The sequence below is a fragment of the Saimiri boliviensis genome, chromosome 9 (genome assembly GCF_048565385.1).
Source record: "Saimiri boliviensis isolate mSaiBol1 chromosome 9, mSaiBol1.pri, whole genome shotgun sequence".
Classification (NCBI taxonomy): Eukaryota; Metazoa; Chordata; class Mammalia; order Primates; family Cebidae; genus Saimiri; species Saimiri boliviensis.
This window is the reverse complement of record NC_133457.1, coordinates 18,677,117-18,698,204: the sequence shown is the minus strand read 5'-3', so window position 1 is coordinate 18,698,204 and position 21,088 is coordinate 18,677,117. Positions and strand designations below refer to the sequence as shown.

Below are 21,088 nucleotides of genomic sequence, written 5' to 3'. Positions count from 1 at the left end.
ACCTAGAGAATGCGGTCTGCAGTGGTAGGAAATGAGGTTAGAGCAAGCACGGGGGCAAAATAATCATTAGGGACTGGTGTGTCACCGTAAGGACGTTGGGCTTTTGCTTTGAGGGAAATAGGGAGCCAGCTGAGGGTTTTGAACAAAAGAGTTACATAATTTATTTACATTTTAAAGGAGTAACTCTGCTTGATTTGTTGTGAGTAGATTTAAGACTTACAGGTGGTGGGTGAGGGGCACTGAGCAGAGACCTGCAAGGACGATTGAAATAACCCAGAAGGGCGGGGCGTGGTGGCTCAGGTCTGTAATCCCAGCACTTTGGGAGGCCAAGGCGGGCAGATCATCTGACATCAGGAGTTCAAGACCAGCTTTGTCAACATGGTGAAACCCTGTCTCTACTAAATATACAAAAATTAGCCAGGCGTGGTGGTGGGTGCCTATAGTCTCAGATACTCAGAAGGCTGAGGCAGGAGAATCACTTGAACCCAGGAGGGGAATTTGCAGTGAGCTGAGATCGTGGCATTGCCCTTCAGCCTGGGTGACAAAGAAACTTCGTCTCAAAAAAAAAAAAAAAAATTACGTTGGAGCCACCCAGATAATCCAGATAATGCAGGTTAATCTCCCTATCTCAAGGCTCTTGACTTAATCACATCTGCAAAGTCCCTTTTGTCACATAAAGTAATAAATTCACATTTTCCCAAGATCAGAATGTAAATATATTTGAAGAGGGGGTATTCTTTCACTTACCACTTCATGTATATATGCAACTATGTTTATTTATGTATTCACCTGTCTGTATATATACTAAAATAAACCTGAGTTCATACTGTTATTTGGATCAATTTTGATGATAGAACCAACTCAATATCCAGTTAGATTGGGTATGAGGTGTGAGAAAAAGAGAAGTCCAGATTGACTTACGGTTTAGACAATTGAAAGAACAAAGCTGACACCAACTGAGAAGAGAAAGGCTTTAGGTTAAGTAGCTTTTGCAAGAATTCAGTCTTTGACATGGTAAATGTTAGATTTTTATTATTATGGAAATGTAAGTGGAACTCTAGACTAAGAGTTTGGAATTTCAGAGTGAGGACTTTTTTAAAAATGGAGATGTAATTTAAAAATGGCTATGAAATACCAGTGGGAAGAATAGCAGGTATTTTAAGATGTAGGAACATCATCTCAAAAGTATTAATTCAGCTTGTACATGGTTTTAGATTTTTTTATTTTAAAAATATATATTTTTTGAAAATATTTTGAAAGTAATTAAGATTCCTGATTGGAAGGGGGAAAAAAATCAACCCAGTGAAATTTAGGAACAGAAATGCCAGAGCAGCTGTTGCATCCGGCCTCTTCCACCCCAGGGGCGCAGCCAGGAGATGCTCATTTTTGATCCCAAGTGCACGCTCCAGTCGACGCAGAATCCCTTAATTACCAGCCTTCTGGCAGAGGGACCCTGTCCAAAGTCAGGGTCAGAAATAGGACAGCTCATCCTGCTTGGCTTTGTTGGTCTGGAAGTTAGACAAGGTCAAGGGCTTGTTTTCGTGAGGGAGACTCTGGAATACTCGCAAGTGGACAAATTCCTCGTCACCGACATGCACCTTGATGAAGTAGTTCGTCCCCACAACCACCTGGCTCCTGAAGGACACAGCCTTAAACACGGGGAACTTGTGTTCTTTTTCTTCAAGCTGGGACCTCACCTAGTCGGCGATATTCTGGGTCTCGGCGGTGGCCGGCTGCGCGGCGGAGGGGCTCGGCGAGGGGACTCAGTTTTAGATTTTTATTATAAATACAGGTAGACTGTTGACTAGGAATTTGGATATAAGAGTTTGGAATTTCGGAATGAAGACTGAACTGAAACTATAAATTTGGGAGCTACTAGCACATAGATAGCATTTGATGCCCCGATGAGATAACCAAAGTAGTAAGTGTAGACAGAAAAGTAGCTCATAATGTTCCACAATGAGTCCTGGCATTATCCAACATTAAGAAATTGTAGAGAAGAGGGACATGAAGCAGAGTGCAAGTGAAAAAGAGTAGATTTTAGCTGCTTAGTAAGAGTGAAACAGAATAGCTCTGACTTGGAAAGATCATGCTTTAAAACGGAGGCATAATTTTAAAATGGATACTGAATACAAGTAGGAAGAACATCAGGTATTTAAAAATGTAGGAACATCATCTCAAAACTATTGAATCAAATAATATCTCTCTAACAGTCTCAATAGAAATTGGTACTTCTATAATTGTCTTTTATAGCAGAAAACAGTAAAAATATCACCAAACTTGTATTCATTATTTAGACATGGTTAAACTCAATACTTCTATTGAGAAATATTCTAATTGGTTAGTTTCAAAAGAATAAATTAGTTTGAAGAACTTCATTTTTACCTGATCTTAACAGCCTTCATCATCACACTGTTCAGACTTTCTGGATTGCAAGCAGTCTTAGAAGAACTAAGATACTGGGCAGCCTGTCCTCCAGTTTACTTGACTTAAAAGGCAATCAAGGTTGATCTCAGCTATTCTATGAGGCAGATAGAGGGAAATCACTCCTCAAAGACAATTGCTGTAAGTTTTGTAAATTATTTGAAACTCAGAACATTTCCTATGAAACTGTAGAGAAAATTAGTGCTTATTAACAAACTTATTATCCTCTAATTCTTACAGCACAAATTATATGTAAGGAAATATACAAAAAAGCAATATTAAGGATAAGATTATAGCAATTAATCTTTTTCACCTCAGTCTAAAAATATCAACTCAGGGGCAGAGATAAGCAAAGGCAAAAGAATTGTTGCTATAAAATAAGCCATAACATTGGTCCATTCATTGGAGATAAAAATGTAATTTCCTCTTAAATTGTCCCATGGGGTGCAATTTAGCAATATTAGACTGTGATAATTACATGAGTTTAGGTGCTTTTCTATTTAACTTAGCAGTTCTCTCAAGAAGAATGAACTATGGGGAACCGAAATGAATACAGATTGCTAACAGATGAAGCTTGGACAGAATTTGGTCTAGGCTGATGTTTAAAGCTCCTAAAATTACTAAATGTACTAATTTACTTGTAAATGTTAACATACTAGTTCATTAAAATGTCCTAATACAGTTTAAGCCCAGAGGCCTGTGTATTAGTTAGGGAAACAACAAATAGACTATATAGAGATATATATGAGTAGATTTATTATGGGATTTGGCTCATGAGATTGTGGAGGCTGAGAAATCCCATGATATGGCATTTGCAGACTGGAGAACAGGAAAGTCAGTAGTGTAATTCTGTCTGAGTGCAAAAGCCTGACTCTAGAGTAGCTGGTGACATAAATTCCAGTCTGAGGTTAAAGGCCCAAGAACTGAGAGGGTGGAAGAAGGTCTGAGAATCAGGAACTCTGATGTCTGAGAGTAGGAGAAGATGCATGTCCTAGCTCAGGGAAAGAGACAGTTCACCTTTTCTCCATCTTTTTATTTTATCTAGGCCTGCAATGATTGGAGGATGCCTACCCACATTGATGAGGATGAATCTTCTTTATTCAGTCCAGTGAATTAAATGCTAATGTCTTCTGGAGACACCCTTGCAGATACGCCTAGAAATCATATTTTGCTAGCTATATGGACATCCCTTAGCCCAGTCAAGCTGACACATAAAATTAAACATCACAAGTCCATTCCTTGTCACAAGTCTATTCCTTGTCAATCCCTTAAACCATATTTGATCTCAAAATAAACACAATAATGAGGTTATAATTCTACCTAACATAATACAACTATCCTGTGTATAGTTAAAAATGCATTAATCCCTTCCCCAGAAGAGGTCTATTCATATACCTCTGCCCCAATTTTTTTTTTTTTTTTGAGACAGAGTGTTGCTCTTTCACCCAGGCTGGAGTGCAATGGCATGATCTCAGCTCATGGCAACCTCTACCTCCTGGGTTCAAGCGATTCTCCTGCCTCAGCCTCCTGAGTAGCTGGAACTATAGGAACGCACCACCGAAGTTATCTAATTTTTGTTTTTTTAGTAGATACTGGGTTACACCATGTTGGCCAGGCTGATTTCGAACTCCTGACCTTGTGATCTCCTTACCTCAGGCTCCCAAAGTGCTGGAATTACAGGCATGAACCACAGCACCCGGCCACCCTCAATTTTGTTATCATCAATTTTCCAATTATGTTCCTTCCAAGTTTCATCCAGGCCAACCAGTGGTTACAGCCCACGAATCAGTATATAATCACACATGTGGCCATTTCTCCTTCCAAGCAAAGTACACAACCAGATGCAATGCCAGAAGTTCTGCCCACAGGGATAGGGGACATTTTCCTTCACCAGTGTGTTTCAGGGATGTCCCAAAACCAGGCTGTAATGCTGAAGCCATCCACTTTCAGATAGTACCTGTGTATCATGCAGAGACATCGATAAACTAGGCCCAAGTTTTCTCTTCGTCTGTTAACTTATTGTAGGGAAATCCCCATAAGATCATAGGTACAGGGCACAGGTGCAGGCAGTGAAGCAGGAGTGGGGACCATGACTACCTACCTGTATCACTTCCTCATGTAACTTACTTGTGACTTCAGAGCCTACTTGGGCCTAATCAGATATACTCCCCTTCCATTTCATAATGCAGTTTTGCTGTGCATACTTAACTTTATAACTTAGAGGGTCATCTAACACCCAGTTCATCAAAGGTAGGTCAGGTTCCTTGGACTCATGATGGCCCATGGTTCAGCATTCAGTTTCTATTAAGGCCCAGTAACAGGAAAAGAGCTGTTACTCAAAACAGAATAGTTATCTGCACGTGATAGGAGGGCCTTGTTCCAAAAACCTAAAGGCCGGAACTGCAATTTACCTATGGAGGCTTGCCAAAGGCTCCAAACAGCATCCTTATCTGCTACTGACACTTTAAGCACCAATGGTGCTTAAAGATAAGGATGCATATGGCCCAAGGGGCAGAGCTGCTTGCATGGCAGACTGGACCTTTCAGAGCCTTCTTTTTGGTCAAGATCCCACTAAAAACTAGCAGCTTCATAGGTCACTTGGTAAATACACCAGAGTAACACACTAAAATGGGGAATATGTTGCCTCCAAAGTCCTAGTAGGCCCACTAAGCATCGTGCCTCTTTATTTTTTGTTGTAGATGAGGCCAGGCACAACAACTTATCCATCTTAGAAGAGATATCTTCATATGGCCCATACCACTGGACCCCCTAGATATTCAGCTGAGATAAAGGCTGCTGAATTTTAGTCAGATTTATTTTCTACCCTCTGACATGCAAATGCCTTAACAATAAGTCTAGAGTAGTTGCTGCCTCCCAGGCACTAGGTCCAATCAGCAGAATGTCATCAGTGTAGTGGACCAGAGTGATAGCTTGTGGAAGGGAAAGACAATCAAGATCCCTGCAAACTGTATTACGACATATGGCTGGAGAGTTGATATGCTCCCAAGCTCCCAAAGTAGAAAAGAGAAGGTGGATTACTGACCTTGCCAGCTGAAACCAAACTACTTCTGAGCTTTATGGACAGGTATAGGTAAAAAGTCATTTGCCATGTTAATAGCTGCATACCAGATACCAAGGGAGATGTGTTATTTTGCTCTAGCAATGAAACCACATCTGGCATACTAACTGCAATTGGAATCACCACTTGGTTAAGCTGACAATAATTCTCCAAGATCTGTCAACTGTCTTCAGTACAGGTCAAATGGAGGATTATGAGGATGTTGTGGGATCACTACTCCTGCATATTTCATGTCCTTAATAGTGACACTAACCATTTCAATCCTCCAAGAATTTTATATATATATATATATATATATATATATATATATATATATATATATTTACCATTTTCCTAGGTAGAAGCAGTTATATGGCTTTCATTTGGCCTTTCTCCCCATAATAGGCAAGAGAACCAATTTGGAAACTCTAGCTGCTAAGTATGTTTGTTCCAATTATGCAGTCTGGATTTGAAGAAATAACCACAGGATGGGTTCTGGAACTCACCAAATCCACTGTGAGACAGATTTAAGCTAAAACTACATTGATCACCTGACCTCTGTAAGCCTCTACCTATTCTGACTGGAGTGACGTTATGGGTCTCCCAGAATTAATATACAGCTGACCCTTGAACAATATGAGTTTGAACTACACAAGTCCACTTATATGTGGATTCTTTTTTTTTTTTTTTTTTTTTTTTTTTGAGACGGAGTTTCGCCCTTGTTACCCAGGCTGGAGTGCAATGGCGCGATCTCGGCTCACCGCAACCTCTGCCTCCTGGGGTCAGGCAATTCTCCTGCCTCAGCCTCCTGAGTAGCTGGGATTACAGGCACGTGCCACCATGCCCAGCTAATTTTTTGCACTTTTAGTAGAGACGGGGTTTCACCATGTTGACCAGGATGGTCTCGATCTCTCGACCTCGTGATCCACCCGCTTCGGCCTCCCAAAGTGCTGGGATTACAGGCTTGAGCCACCGCGCCCGGCATATGTGGATTTTTTTCAACAAATGCATTAAAAATGTTTGAAGATATGCAACAATTCAAAAAAAAACCTGAAGATTAACTGCATAGAATGGAAATATAAAAATAAAAATTAAGAAAAAGGCTGGGTATGGTGGCTCAAGTCTCTAATCCCAGCACTTTGGGTGCCTGAGGTGGGTGGGTCATATGAGGTCAGGAATTTGAGACCAGCCTGGCTAACATGGTGAAACCCCATCTGTACTGAAAATACAAAAAATACCACTGGGCATGCTGGCACATGTCTGTAATCCCAGCTCCTTGGGAGGCTGAGGCAGGAAAATCACTTGAAACCAGGAGGTGGAGGCTGCAGTGAGTCAAGATCTTGCCACTACACTCCAGCCTAGGCAACAGAGCAAGAATCCATCTCAAAAGGAAAAAAAAATAATTAAGAAAAACTTAAGTATGTGATGAATTCATAAAATATATATAGATGCTAGTATACTTTATCATTTATTACCATAAAATATATACAAATCTGTTATAAAAAGTTAAATTTATGCACAAACTTACACTACATGGCACCACTAGCAGTTGAGAGAAATGTAAATAAATAAAAAGATCAGTATTACATTATAGCTGCATAAATTAACTATAGTATACACTATACTGCTGTAATAATTTTGTAGCCATCTCTTGTTGCTGTTGTGGTGAGCACAAGTATTGTATCTTATTAAAACACCATGCGATACTAATTCTCACTACATAAGCAGTTAATCTCTCTAGTAAATTGCATATTACAGTAAAAAGTGATGTCTCACAGTTTTCTCTTGTTATTCATTGTGTTTAGTGCAATACTGTAAACCTTGAATAACACCACAGGACCCATAAAAACTGCCACTAGTGATGCTACAAGTGCTTCTAGGACACAGAGAAAAGTTATAACATTACAAGAAAAATTTAATTATTTGATATGCACCATAGATTGAGTTCTGCAGCTGTTGTCCATCATTTCAAGATAAATGAATCCAGTGTAAGAATCATAGTAAAAAGACAGAGAAAGGAAGAAAGAGAGGGAGAGAGAATTCATAAAGCCCTTGCTGCAGCTACTTCAGCATGCTAAAAATTTTGCATTTTTTGTAAAATATCCTTTTATTTTGTACTGAAAATGTAGTTTTTATGTGAGTGCAGGATTGCTACAAGAAAGGCATACCTATAAAGTCTGATATGATTTGAGAAAAAGCAAAGTCATTACATGACAACTTAAAGCAAAGGTGAAGGATCTGAAGAAATTAGCTAGCGAAGGATTGTTTGATAATTTTAGAAAGCAGTTTGGCTTAAAAAAAAAAAATCAAGATAACAGGAGAAGCAGCTTCTCCCAACCAAGAGGGAGCAGACAAGTTTCTAAGAGTCATTAAGAAAGTCACTGAAGAGAAAGGATATCTGCCTGAATAGGCTTTAGATGCAGACAAAAAGTCCCATTGTAGAAAAAAAAAAAAGCCACAAAGGACACGTATTTGTAAGAAAGATAAGTGATAACCAGGATTTAAGGCAAGAAGGAATAGGCTAACACTACTGTTTTGTGTAAATGAAATCAAGTTTATAATCAAGACTACCCTTATCTATAAAGCCTCTAACTCTAAGCCTTAAAGAGAATAATTAAACACCAGCTGCCAGCCTTTGATTGTACAACAAGAAGACCTAGACAACAAGAACTCTTTTCTCTGGTTTAGTTCCACTGATAATTTGTCCTTGAGGTCTGAAAGTTCTTTTGATATGAGACAATGCCCTTGGCCACCCAAAATCCAATGAGTTCAGCAATGAAGTTCTCAAAGTGATCTACTTTCCCCCAAAGACAACATCTGTAAGTCAGCCTCTCGATCATAATGTCATAAAGAATTTTAAGCTTCATCACACATGCTGCTCTATGGAAAGAATTGTCAACACTATAAAAGATAACTTAAAGAGAACATCATTAAAGTCTGGAAGTATCACTCTATTAAAGATGCCATCATTGTTAGAGAAAAAACCACAAAAGCCATTAAGCCTGAAATAAATTCCTGCTGGAGAAAACTGTCAAAGTGTGGATGACTTTATAGGATTTACAACAGAGCCAATCAAGGAACTCATGAAAGAGATTGTGGATAAGGCAAAAAGATGAGGCATAAAGAAGGATTTCCAAATACAGATTTTGAAGAAATTCAATCATGAATAGACACACTAGAGGAATTAACAAAAGATGACTTGATCAGTGCCAGATGATGAGGAAGAGACATAGAAGAAGTAATGCCAAGAAACAAATGTACATGAGACAATCTGGCAGCAATATTCTGATTATTTAAGATTACTTTTTGACTTCTTTTATGATATGGACTTTTATGGTCATTGAACCTAAAGCGAACAGTGAAAGAAGGTTTGGTACCATAAAGAAACATTTTTAGAGTTGAAAAAGGAAAAATATCAGAAATTACAGTGTATTTTCTCAAAGTTACACCGAATATGACAGCCTCTCCTGCCTTCCTTCTACCTCCTCCACCTCTTCTGCCTCTGCCTCTAAGTCAGCAATACCAACTGGCTCCTCTATCTCCTCCTGCTCAGCCTACTTGACATAAAGATGAGGATGAAGGTCTTTATGATGAGCCACTCCTGCTTAAATGAATAGTAAATATATTTTCTCTTCCTTGTGATCTTTCTTAATAACGTATTTTCTAGCTTTATTGTGAGAATACAGTATATGATACATATAACATACAAAATATGTGTTAATTGATTATGTTATTGGTAAGGCTTCTGGTTAACAGTAGTCTACTAGTAGTTAAGTTTTTTGGGAGTCAAAAGTTTTGTGCTGATTTTCAATTGTGCAGGGATTAGCACCCCAAACCCCACATCATTCAAAAGTAAACTTTCACAACTTTAGTTGAGAACCATTGTCCAACAGTTATTCAAAGATCTGATTATTTCTTTTTCTTCAATGCACAGTTACTCTTTTAAGAGGCCATAGGTCCCCTTAGGGAAAGCAGAGAGAAAAATTAACAGTATAAAATTTTGGTAGTGTACCAGGGTTCTTCCTTAGAGGGCACCCAGTCTCTCCTCATTCAAGGAGTTCTGGGTCTGCAAAGTGGCTCAAGTCTGGGAGTTAACTGAAGGTCTGTGACTCTCTGTCTGTATGAGATGGACTTTTATTCGCTATCTGCTTCTACAGAATCAAGTAAGAATTTAGTATTCTTCCTATTTCACTTCTAGGAACACATTATTAACTAGCCATCCTCATAGTTCCCTGAGAATCAGACTATTCTGATTGCTGTTGTCCTTTATGGTAACTACAGTCACCTTGCCTCTGGCAGTTAAGTACTGGCTTGGGATTCGATTACTTCCATTGCATTTAGGTTTTCCAATTGAGTGACTGTAGTTCACACTCCAAGGTCTGGCCTACAAAGAAGAACAATCACGGATGTCTTCAATGATGCTAGGGATCTCATAAATGTATTTCTCAAAATAAATTTAGTAAAATGTAGGTCTTAAATGAGAAATTCACTCTGACATTCCAATTTCTCTAAGCTTTTGAATCCCTTCATCTATATTAAAGCAAAGGAGATTAGGCAGGTAGGCTGTCTTTTGAACCATGTTTCAGCCAACCAACCACCAGACAGATAGAGCCTTTTCTTACTCTCTGAGCTATGTCAGTAAATGCAGAATCTCTGCTTCGTGGGCCTATATCAATCAACTCAGCCTCATCCAATTTTCTGCTCCTTCTACCATTATTTTACACCATTAATATCCATTCCCATATGGGTTCCCTTGATTTCTGCTTGTATAAATTAAAAACATAAGTAGTTCTTTTGGAGTGTAATGTACCTCCTCATGAGTCTGCTGGGACTTGAGTCTAGTTATAGGTCTAGAAGCAAAAAGGGGTAGGGGTGGGTTCTGAGGAGAACTGATACTGTCTTGAATGGCAACTGCCTTATGGGAGGCCATTACCATTTCCTCAGGCAATGCAGGCTCAATCTGCTCAGATGGAGGCAGAGAGGCTGACACCACTGGGGACTGCTTTTGCTAGGGGTAAAGAGACCTCTTCCACTGGCAAAGAAGATTTACCGAAATTTAGGTCTCAATGTCCCCAACCTCATTGTGTCTTTCCATATGTCCCCATCTCAACTTACAGGATCCTATTTATTCCCAATGAATATCTTCACTATAATAGTAGACAAGCTGTGAAGCTGGGAGTTTAGCTTGTGTTGTAATTCACTCAGTCATAAAATAAGGTCTTGCGCCTCCATCTGAGAAGGTTAACAGAGTACCCAGTTCCTTACTTCGTATAAGTGTTTGATTAGGAATATCCAGTGCAGATATTTTGCATATCTCTATAACCAGATCATGCCATAGAAAGTCAGTGCCTTTTTTCACTACTAGAAATTAAAGTCATTAACATTTTAAAATCTAATTAGAGAGCTAATCCTGGAAAACCCAAAATCAACTCAGAAGAGTCATACTTAAAATTCTATTTTTTTTTTTTTTAAGAACCATTGTCAGTACCAAAGTCTGTATCAGTCAGTCAGGATTCTCTAGAGAACAGAATCAATAGGATATGTGTATACATACATACACACACACACACACACACACACACACACACACACACACACACATTATGGAAATGTGTTCACAAGATTATGGAGGCTAAGAAGTCCCATGATATGCCATCATCAAGCTGGAGAAGGAGGAAAGCCGATGATATAATGTACTTCAAGTCTGAAGGCTTGAGAGCCAGGGGAGCTGACAGTTCAACTCCCAGTTCAAGGTTGAAGGACTGAGAATGAGGAGTAGGCAAAGGACTGAACATTAAGAAAGGAGGCACTGGTATAAATCTTGGAGTCCAAAGACCCAAGAACCAGTAGCACTGATGTCTGAGGGCAAGAGAAGATGGATGTACCAGATCAGGGGACAGGGTTCAGGGTAGAGAGAAAATTAGTTCTTTCTCTACTTTTCTGTTATATCCAGACTCTTAATGGATTAGATGATGGCTGCCACATCCATCCAAAGAGGATGGATCTTCTTTACTCAGTTTACTTATTCAACTGCTAATGTCTTCCAGAAACACCTTCACAGACATACCCCAAAATAATGTTTTGCCAGCTCTCTGGGCACCCCTCGATCTAGTTAAGTTGATACATAAAATTAATCATTAGAGTCTGTCAAGTACCTTCCAAGCATTTGTGTATGTGTGTGTGTGTGTGTGTGTGTGTGTGTGTGTGTGTGTGAGAGAGAGAGAGAGAGAGAGAGAGAGAGAGAGGGAGAAATGTACTAATCTCAAGGGAACTCAGATGACTCTTCAATGTCGGTTGACATATGCATGATTCTACTATAAATCATTCTGCCATGAGGAATGAGGTGAGTAGCATGAGAAGGCTCTGCCACATTTGACAAACGCAAATGATGTCTTTCCAGATCTGTTCTCTTAAGCCAGAAGATTATATAAACACTTAAGAATTTTAGAATTTCCATACCAGTTTGACAGCCTAATATTCTCATTTTGCAAAGGTGAAATGACAATGCCACAGGAACTGATGAATATGTTTTAAAATAGAATGAAGCTTTTATAAATCTCTATAAGATATTGACTTGAATTTCCTTTCATTTTATTTAGAGATAAAGATTCACCGTTAAAGCTAAGTGTACACTTGATACAACAAAAACCTACAGACATAACTCTGTTGTATAGGATACTCATTTTCTGTTTTATACAAAAAAAAAGTCTGTAATGTCAAAGACAATTTTCTTTAAATCAGTTGGTATACATTTAATGTTATGACCATCTGCCTTTGAAAAAAGTGGGGCAATGCTGAACTGATTTGCAATTGTATAAAAATATAGAGATCACCATTGGCTCTGTGCCATGCAGCTGGTCTGTGTACATGTAACCTTGGGATTTCATTGTTACTGTGATGAGTTGGTTGAATGAATGAAACTGTTGGGGTTTTATTTAAGTATCTATTTTTATTTGCTGCTAATCTTTCTAGCTTGAATTAACCAGGTTGAAAAAAAATGAACCAGTGGACCAAATAGAATAATTATGAATACGAATGAGGTTTTGATGCAGACGTTTCATGATTTAGTTTCATGAGATGTTAACAAATTATTGAGTGGCAAAAATGGCTTCATGATCAAATAAGTTTGGGAAGAGTTGAGCTTAGTAACCTTAAACAGATATCTTTACTAAAAGATTACTCAGATTTTTAAATAAGATAATGTACATTGTGAATCACTAGGAAAAGATATAGATAGATAGATAGATAGATAGATAGATAGATAGATAAAGGGTGCATGTGACATTGTGAATCACTAAGAAAAGATATAGATAGATAAGGTGTGTGTGTGTGTGTGTGTGTGTGTGTGTGTGTGTGTGTGTGTGTTTGTGTGTGTATGTTTAATCACACCAAGAAATTTGAGGTGCACAATTTGGGAAATACCGCTCTGGAGAAAAGTATCACCACTGAGAATCAGTGCCTTGGTCTGGCACCTAGTTTGAGTCATTAGCTCACTGTGGGATCTTATTCAAGTCTTAGCCTCTAAAGGCCTTATTTTTTTTTCTCTAAAATTAGGAGACTGAACCATATGACCTTTCAGTCCTTTTGAAACTCTAAGAAACAAGTCCTGTTTTATAGAAGGATGTTATTAACCTTATTGATATCAACCACAAAATGCATACCAAATGTCACCATCTCTTCTTAATATTATGGATCCACAAACCATGATTTTATCTAAGCCCTTCTTTAGCCTGTGACTCAGCATTTCAAAATAACAAATGCTTACTGGATTTACTTCTTCTGCTATCTACATCAAAGCCATTCATATACTTTAACTGGTGTTTCCTAATTCTTATTTTGTTGGATTTGGGGTAAGTCTACATCAAGAAATCTACATTGTTTTTGGCTGCCACAATAAAGTGGCTTTTCTGAATTCAAATACTTGAGTTCCCTGGACTTTTGTTAGTCATCTTGAAGTACGTTCTGTTTAGCTCCCAGCAACAGTCGATGTCAAACTGAGTGACACTGACCAAAGTAGATTAGAATCCTTGGTAGGTCTCTCTTAATAATTTGCCTTCTTAGGGATATCTGGTTCTAAGGTACAGTCTAAACAATATCATTTGGCTTAAAATCCCAGGACAAGATGGCATCTGAATTCATGGAGCCAGGGGCTGTGGTCCTCTCAGTATGGACCAATATCTCAGCAGCTCCTGTTTGGATACCATGGCATTACATTCCAGCATAATAAATTTTTATTGTCATTCTGGTGGTCCAGGCAAAATATAATATTCTTTTTCATATATTTTTCCCCTTTGCTTAAACATCTCATGAGATATAACTACCATTTAGACAGTCATTCTTTCCATTTTGTGGAAATAACCAGTGAAGATGAAACAGGTAGATATTTTCTTGCTAAATACTGATTAAAATAGTTGTTTTAGTTGAGAGAAAAAATATCTGCAAAACATAATACATTTTAGTTTATTTACATAAATAACCTCAAAAATAAAGTTCAGAAGAATTTTACACCAGGAATCTCAACTTTTTAAAAAAGAAAGGGTAGACAAGAGTTGAAAAATATTCTTCTCAATATTGTACGTCTGGTGAAACTTAACATTTTATTTTAAAATGGCATGAATAAAACAATGGTATTAGTCCTCTTTTTTTTTTTTTTTTGAAAAACACATACACATGTATGATTTGGTAGTGGACCAAATAGAATAATTACGAATACAAATATGGTTTTGATGCAGACGTTTCATGATTTAGTTTCATGAGATGTTAATAAATCTTTTTTGGTAGACTGTTGAGCATGGGTACTTAGCAAATGCCTGTGCTATTGCTTCAACTATTTTGATTCATTCTAAGTGAGAGCCAAGAATATGGTCTTGTTTAGGTCTTACAGTTCCTTCTTTTTAACTTTCACTCTCATCTATACCCTTTCCTAGGGGAGAGAAATATGCTAATATTAAGGGAACACAGATGACTCCTTAATGTTGGTTAGCATATGCATGATTCTACTAGAACTCATTCTGCCATGAAGGCTGAGATGAGTAGTATCAGTGCACCCAGTGGAGGGCTCTGACACATTTGACAAAAGCAAATGTTCTCTCCAAATCATACATGTGTATATGTTTTTGAAAAAAAGGAGTTTTTACACCATTGTTTTACTCATGCCATTTTTTCTTAAAAGTGTTAAGTTTTTCCAGACATACAATATTATGGAAAAGAATTTTCAACTCTCGCCTATTCTTTCTTCTTTGAAACGTTGAGATTCCTGGTGTGAAATTCTTCTGAGCTTTACTTTTGAGGTTATTTCTGTAAACAAAATATATTATGTTTTTGAGGATAATTTCCTTTTCAAAGAAACCAATAATGCATTTAATCAAAAGCAAGCATTTCCTCTGCTGCTCTTTGTTGGACCCACACAGCATAATTTGAAAAGAATGACCAGTTGTGTTAAAGAAAAAGGAAAATTATATTAATAAGATGCTCTTCTTCTACATTGCCCTTGCAATGATTAAATTGCCTGGGTCAATCTGTGGGATAATTATGACTTTATATCCTCCTCAGAATAGTTCCCATATGTTCCCCTTTGTCTTAGAACAATATTCGAATCTGCTGGCATGCTGTTTCATCAGGAGAGCATGCTTGGCTTTTCATAGGATCAAATGCAATGATTCCTTTTCTGGGACTAATGACCCCCAAGTGTCCTGGAAACAGGCTAATTCTGGCCTGATTTGTACAGGACAGGCCCTTCTTGGAACCAAGCAATTATTCTTTGCCACTATGTAGTGTTCAGCTACATACAGTTTCCCTGTTTACTCTTCTCAGTATGGCTTCTCTGATTGATGCATAGGCATCTAGCTCAGGCTTTCCTCTTAGTTTAGAAGTTGAATAGGATGGAATAAGAGGGGTAGGTGGGTGAGTTGCAGGAGACCTTGGAGGCAGTGCTAGATTTTGACAAAACAGTGAAGTAGTTGAATGGAAGAAGAGGTAATTCCTTTCTAGAATTTCCACTCTTTCTCTCCCTCCCCTGCTTTCTCGCCCTCTCACACACACATACACACACTCACACACACACATTCACACACACACTCACACACACTCTCCACTCCTTTCTCTCTCTTTGCCTCCCCATGGCCACTCCTGAATCTTCTTTTTATTCTCTACTTCAGTCAATCCATCCTATAGGTTTTTTTTGCCTGAAATATCCACTGAAAATATTAAAAGTTTTGATCCTTTCAGAATTATTTGCATCTTTTCTAGGACTCAAGACCAAAAGCCTTAAAGAACTTAAAAGCAAAGCAAAAAAGTCACAGAAAAAGAACTGATTTCACCCTTTTCTAGCTCCTTTGCTCTCTGCTGCTCTGCAATAGACAGGAGGAGGAGGAAAGGAAGAAAAGAATAAAGAGGAGGAAGAAAAGGAGGACGAGGAGGAGGACCTGGCACCAGCTGCCCACACTCTCCTTGGATGCTGGAGACCATGAGGTGGCAACAGTGCTAGGCAACTCTGGAGTGACCTCATAACGGCCTTGTCTTCCACTGCACCTCGTCCCAGAGCCCAAGAGGCCCTAAGCCTGTGGCACCCAGCACTGAAATGAGGAGCAGACAGCCCAGCCAAGGTGAGCTTGGAAGTACACTAATCTGTGACTCATTGACATCCCTGAAAGGGTGGAAGAGAAAGCAAGCAAATTGGAAAACGTATTTCACGATATCATTCATGAATATTTCCCCAACTTTGCAAGAGAGGTCAACATTCAAATTCAGAAAATGCAGTGAACACCTGTGAAATACTACACAAGAAGACCATCCCCAAGACACAATTCTCAGATTTTCCAAGGTCAAAATGAAAGAAAAAACGTTGAAGGTAGCTAGAGAAAAGGAGCAGGTCACCTACAAAGGGAATCCAATCAGGCTAACAAAAGATCTTTCTGCAGAAACCCTACAAACCAGAAAAGATTGGAGGCCTATATTCAGCATTCTTAAAAAAAGAATTTCCAACAGAGAATTTCATATTTAGCCAAACTAAGCTTCATAAGCTAAGGAGAAATAAGATCTTTTTCAGAGAAGAAAACGCTAAGGGAATTCTTTGCCATCAGATCTGACTTACAAGAGAAGGTACTAAATATGGAAAGAAAGACCATTACTCGTCATTACAAAAACGCACTTAAATAGGTAGACCAGTGACACTATAAAGCAATCACACCAATAAATCTGCCTAATAACCAGTTAGCAACACAATGACAGGATCAAATCTGCACATATCCATACTAACCTTGAATGTAAACAAGCTAAATGCCCCAATTAAAAGACACAGAGGGACAAGTTGGATAAAGAAGCAAAGCTCAACAATATGCCATCTTCAAGATACCCATCTCACATGCAATCAAGTCAATATACTCAAAATAAAGGTTGGAGAAAAATCTACCAAGCAAATGGAAAGCAGAAAAAAGCAGAGGTTACTATCCTAGTTTCAGACAAAGCAGACTTTAAACCAACAAAGAGCAAAAAAGACAAAGAAGGAGATTACCTAATGATAAAGGGCTCAATTCAGTAAGAAGACCTAGCTATTCTAAATATATACACACCCAACATAGGAGCACTCAGATTTATAAAGCAACTTCTTAGAGACCTACGAGGAGACTTAGATAACCACACAACAACAGTGAGGAACTTTAACACCCCACTTACAGTATCAGACATATCACTGAGGCAGAAAACTAACAAAGATAATTGGGACTTGACTTGGCATTTGACCAAATGGAACTAATAGACATTTACAGAACTCTCCACCCCAAAACAACAGAATTCTTCTCATATGCACATGGCACACACTCTAAAATCAACCACACAATCCAGCATAAAACAATCCTCAGCAAATTAAAAAAAAAACCAAATCATACCAACCAGACCTTCAGAGCACAGCACAATAAAAATAGAAGTCATTGCTAAGAAAATTGCTCCAAACCATACAATTACATGAAAGTGTTCCTGAATGACTTCTTGGTAAATAATGAAATTAAAGCAGAAATCAAATTCTTTGAAACTAATGAGAACAAAAGTTACAATGTAACAGAATTTCCGGGACACAGACAGAACAATGTTAAGAGGGAAGTTTACAGCATACATCAACAAGTCAGAAAGATCTCAAATTAACAACCTAACATCACAGCTAGAGAAACAAGAGGTAACCAGCCCCAAAGCTAGCATAAGGCAAGACATAACCTAAATAAGAGCTGAACTGACGAAAATTTGAGACACAAAAAACCATACAAAAGATCAATAAATCTGGAAGTTGGTTTTTTAATAATTAGTAATACAGGTAGACCTCTAGCTAGACTAATAAAGAAAAAAAGAGAGATCTAAATGAACAGTGAGAAATGACAAAAGTGACATTACCACTGACCCCGCAGAAATAGGGAAAACCCTCAGAGACTACTTCGGACACCTCTATGCACACAAGCTAGAAAACTTAGAAAAAACTAATAAATTTTAGGAAACATACAACCTCCCCAGACTGAACCAGAAACAAATCAAATCCTTGAACAGATTAATAATGAGTTCTGAAATTGAACAAAAAGTGCACTAATGAGAAAATGCCTAGGACCAGATGGATTCACAGCTAAATGCTACCAGATGTATAAAGAAGATCTGGTACCATTCCTACTAAAACTATTCCAAAAAATTGTGCAGATAGGAATCCCCCCCAATTAATTCTATGAGGCCAGCATCATCCTGATACCTACACCTGGCAGAGACACAGCAACAACAACAAAAACTTCAGGCCAATATCCCTGGTGAACATAGATGCAAAAATAATATTTTTTGCATAGATGCAAAAATATTGAAATACTAAAACATAAATGATTATTTTGTTATAAACAAAATAATATGATTTAAAATTATTTAAACAAATTAATAGTAAACGATCAAAAAGCTATCCCACCACGGTCATGTAGGCTTTATTCCTGGTATGCAAGGTTGGTTCAACATATGCAAATGAATAAATGTGATTCATTACATAAACAGAACTAAAAACAAAATCACGTGGCCATCTCAATAGATGCAAAAAAGGCTTTTGATAAAATTCAGCATCCCTTCACATTAAAACCCCTCAACAAATTAGACATTGATGGAACATGCTTGAAAATGGTAGAAGCCATCTATGACAAACCTACAGCCAACATTATACTGAATGGGCAAAAGGTGGAAGCATTCTCCTTGAAAACTGGAACAAGACAAGATTGCCTTCTTTCACTACTACTATTTAATATAGTACTGGAAATCTTAGCCAGAGCAATGAGGCAAGAGAAAGAAATAAGACAGAAGGAGAGGAATACAAACAACTTCTGTTTGCAAATAATGTGATTCTATAACTGGAAAACCTCAGTCTTTTCCCAAAAGATCATTCATCTGATAAGCAACTTCAGTATACAAAATCAGTGTACATAAGTCAGTAGATTCCTACACCAACAACATCCAAGCTGAGAGCCAAATCAAAAATGCAATCCTATTTACAATAGACACAAAAAGAGTAAAATACCTAGGAATACAGCTATGTAGGGAAGTGAAACATCTCTACAATGAGAATTATAAAACACAGGTCAAAGAAATCAGAGATGACACAAACAAATGAAAAAATATTCCATGGATAGGAAGAATTAATATCATTAAAATGGCCATACTACCCAAGCAATTTACAGATTCAAGGCTATTTCTATCAAACTACAAGTGATATTCTTCACATTATTAGAAAAAAATTAAAAATTCATATTGGATTCCAAAAGAGTCCAAATAGCCAAGGTAATCCTACAAAAAAGAACAAAGCTGGAGATATCACATTATCCAACTTCATACTATACTACAAGTTTACAGTAACCAAAACAGCATGGTACCAGTACAAAAACAGATAACATAGTCTAATAGAATGGAATAGAGAGCCCAGAAACAATGTCACACCTACAACCATCTGATCTTTGACAAAATTGAAAACAAAACCAATGGGGACTACCTAGTCAATAAATGGTGCTGAGATAACGAGCTAGCCATATGCAGATGTTTGAAACTGGACCCTTCTTTTTCACCATATACAAAAAGCAATTCAAATTGATTGCAGATTTAAATGTAAAATGTAAAACTATAAAAACCCTGAAAGATAACCTAAAAAATACCATTTTGGACACAGAACCTGGCAAAGATTGCATGATGAATATACCAAGAGCAATTGCAATAAAAATGAAAATTGACAAAGAGCTTCTGAACAGCAAAAGAAGCTATCAACAGAATAAGCAGACAACCTACAGAATGGGAGAAAATACTTGCAAACTATACATCCAACAAAGGTCTAATATACAGAATCTATAAAGAACTTAAACAAATTTACAAGCAGAAAACAAACAACTCCATTAAAAGTGGGCAAAGGGCATGAACAGACACTTTTCAGAAGAAGACCATACATGTGGCCAAAAAACATGAAAAAATTATCAGCATCATTAATCATTACAGTAATGCACATCAAACCACAATGATACACCATCTCATGCCAGTCAGAATAGCTACTATAAAAAGTCAAAGAAGAACAGATGTTGGTGAGTTTATGGAGAAAAGGGAATGCAAATACATTGCTGGTGGGAATGCAAACTAGTACAGCTATCGTAGAAACCAGTGAGGTAATTTCTCAAAGCACGAAAAAAGGGAACTACCATTTGACTCATCTATCCCATTATTGGTTTTATACCCAAAAGAATGTAAATTTTTCTGCCATAAAGACACATGCATGTGTATGTTCATCACAGCACTATTTACAACAGCAAAGACATGGAATCAACTGGAATGCCCATCAATGGTAAACTGAATAAAGAAAATGTGGTACTTACATACCATGGAATACTATGCAACCATGAAAAGAATGAGAGCATGTCCTACACAGCAATATGGCTGGAGCTAGAGGCTATTATGCTAAGCAAACTAACATGGGAACAGAAAACCAAATATTGTACATTCTTATTTGTAAGTGGGAGCTAACCATTGAGTACATGTGGACACAAAAAAGGGAACAACAGACATCGAGGCCTACTTGAGGGTAGAGAGTGGGAGGAGGGCGAGGATCAGAAAACCCATCGGGTACTATGCTGATTACCTGGGTGATGAAATAATCTGTACACCAAATCCCTGCAACACACAATTTACCTATACAACAAACCTGCCCATGGGCCCCTGAACCTAAAATAAAAGTTAAAAAAATAGAGACAGTAATTAGAAAAGAATTATTAGTGTTGGAGCAGTACTTTGCGATAACAGGCTCAGAGTGGATGAGACCAAGAAGCAGTATTAAAAGTAGATCACTGCATATCAAAAACTGACAACCACACACATTTACCACAATTAATTGTATCTAGAATTTTCTGTTAACACTATTTTTGAATCTGAAAACAGCAGATAATCTTACTAGATAATGACCCAAATAAAATATTTCACTCCACTCTTCTCATATTCCACACACGTAAATACTTTTTGCCTTGAAACCTCCGCTTTCAAAATAAGCATGTTATTTTGAAGGTATTTACATGAGAAGCTCTTGATGAGTTCCCAGTTAGTTGTTACTGACAAATTTGTTAGATTTTC

The 21,088-nt window shown here is 37.8% G+C and overlaps 1 pseudogene; it reads right to left on the bottom strand.

Moving 5' to 3' along the window:
* Positions 1-1,463: 1,463 nt before the first annotated feature.
* Positions 1,464-21,088, bottom strand: part of LOC120368313 (cystatin-B pseudogene) — a 47,846-nt pseudogene continuing 28,221 nt past the window's right edge.